Source organism: Pinus tabuliformis, chromosome 1_2, assembly GCF_031772625.1.
Source record: "Pinus tabuliformis cultivar Carrire ecotype Pingquan chromosome 1_2, CPIR1, whole genome shotgun sequence".
In the NCBI taxonomy this organism is placed as follows: Eukaryota; Viridiplantae; Streptophyta; class Pinopsida; order Pinales; family Pinaceae; genus Pinus; species Pinus tabuliformis.
In genome coordinates this window covers 30,502,071-30,504,293 of record NC_142298.1, presented here as the reverse complement: position 1 = coordinate 30,504,293, position 2,223 = coordinate 30,502,071, and the positions used below count along the sequence as shown (strand labels likewise).

At 36.5% G+C, this 2,223-nt stretch overlaps 1 pseudogene; it reads right to left on the bottom strand.

Annotated features, from left to right (window-relative positions):
- Positions 1-246: 246 nt before the first annotated feature.
- On the bottom strand, positions 247-982 carry LOC149204245 (thaumatin-like protein; annotated as a pseudogene).
- Positions 983-2,223: the final 1,241 nt, after the last annotated feature.

The following is a 2,223-nucleotide window of genomic DNA, read 5'->3' as shown; positions in this document are numbered from 1 at the left end:
ATTTATAAAAACATCTATAATTATTTATTAAATCATTTCAGATAACATAAAGATAACCAAGTTGATGCATATACCCCTTAAGATATCCAGATTAGCATTACTCATTTACAAAATAGAAGTAAAACGCCTTTGGATTTTACAGGATAGGACTTCCTTTTTATAGGACAACACTTCTTGCAACTATGCACGCCATGGTATTATTATTACAAATATGATACTACAATCAACATGATTATAATACTCTTATTATAGATATGATACAGAGAAAGCGTGGGTTTTAGTGTCATCAATGGGATATAGGTAGGCATTTGGGCACTGGTCCATTTTTCAAGTCAGTGCTTTGTAGCTACCGTCGGAAGGAGTTAGGGAGAGAGGGACAGTGAAACCATGAATTACAGAGAGGTCATAGAAATCTTGATTATTTCCCCATTTAGAATATATTTAACTAGCTTGAATTACAGAGAGGTCATAGAAATCTTGATTATTTCCCCATTTAGAATATATTCAACTAGCTTTGTAGGAGACTGTCCTCAGAGTGTACAGCTGAGCACGGCGCCACGGTCACCTGTGCTGCAGCTTCCTTTACAAGAGGCATCGAAGGAGCATTGCGTACGTCCCCAAAATATGCCTGAGATTGTTCCTTTGGGCACGTCAACACTCCATGATTGCCCCTGCCCCAGCACTTTACCGCCACCTACGGGAATACGTGCGGCCCATACAATGTATGAACACTGGTTCTGGATCACAAATGTCGCACCCGTAGCTCCTGCACTTACCAAAGCAAAAAAATATTTCTTTATGATATCAAATATTTCTTTGATCATATCTAAACTCATTTACATTCACAAAATACGATGCAATGCAGTAAAGGGATTACTGTAACCTTATCTTGAAGACAAACGTTACCTTGAAGACAAACGTTAAATATTAATGCTAGTATTGTTATAACATAAATCAAAACTGCTAATGTTCTTGCCCCCATTGCAACGTCCAACCACATATTCTAGCCACAGAAACCCAGAGAAATCCATAAATGTCAAGGATAAGATCTTAAAATAGTAAGAAGCAAGATCCAAATTTGTCCTAGGGACAACATTGTTACATTTTTATATTGTTGCACAAATGTAGTATCATGATTTCTAAAAATAATATAAGTTTAAAATGTTACATCGTTGATATTTCCATAAATATATGTGATCTCATCAACCTACATACACAATATTTCAAGTTAATATTAAAATGAGTAAATCTTGAATAAATACCATTCATTTTTCTATTACCATGAAAAACTACTAATTCAACTTTTATTTTTTCTAATAGATATTCAATTACCATGCAAAAGTATGCTATTGACAAATTGATATTTCTTTACGATATTGAATATAATAATATTGTTATCATTAAAAATATGATTATATATTATTAGTCCCTGCCATCTGGGAATGGCCAGGGACTATATGAATCAGTTTTGTTTGATTTAACATTAATTCGAAGTATTGTTTCGCCGAATGCCTTGGTTAGATCAAAGTTTTAGAACGTTGTGTGCCCTCTGTGCTAGGATGACCAAGGTGCTCTGGATTGCCATCTTATTTGGCCGCTTCCCGAGGCAGGAGAGGCCGGAGCATAGGTTATCTTCGTTTGCCGGGTTTATTACTCGTGATCGTCAGAGCGATTTCATATATTAATGTTAAGATTACTTAACATTAGTTGGGATGGAGTTTGGATGGATTATGTGCAACCACAGAAAGGGTTTGGCATATTCGCAGGAACTATTCAGGTTTGTTTGGCATATTTGCAAGCGGCACGTGTTCAGCATGCAGGCTGCATGCACTGCAGCTGTTGCATTAAGGAAAATTACAAATGCTTCCACTGGTGCTATCTTAGCTGCTTGCTGATGTTTCCTTAAGAGTCCATGTTATCATACTCCCTCTTCCATTTGGTCAAAAAAGCCTCTTCGCTACTGGTTTTGGATTGCTCCAAGGCAGACCCTAACTTGAAAGGTTAAACAAATGCGATCAGCCTAGTTCCCAGAACCTCTAATGCTCTCTGCAACAACTATGTTTCTACGGTGAGATACAATGAACAAGGTGAGATAAATAGTTTTTTAAACCTGTATATTTACATTTTCCCATTATTTTTCTACAGCCTTAATTTGCAGTGAACTTATTTCTTCCATGGTTCAGTCCCTTTAACGTGCATATTTTCCGCGATGATAGGTATAGA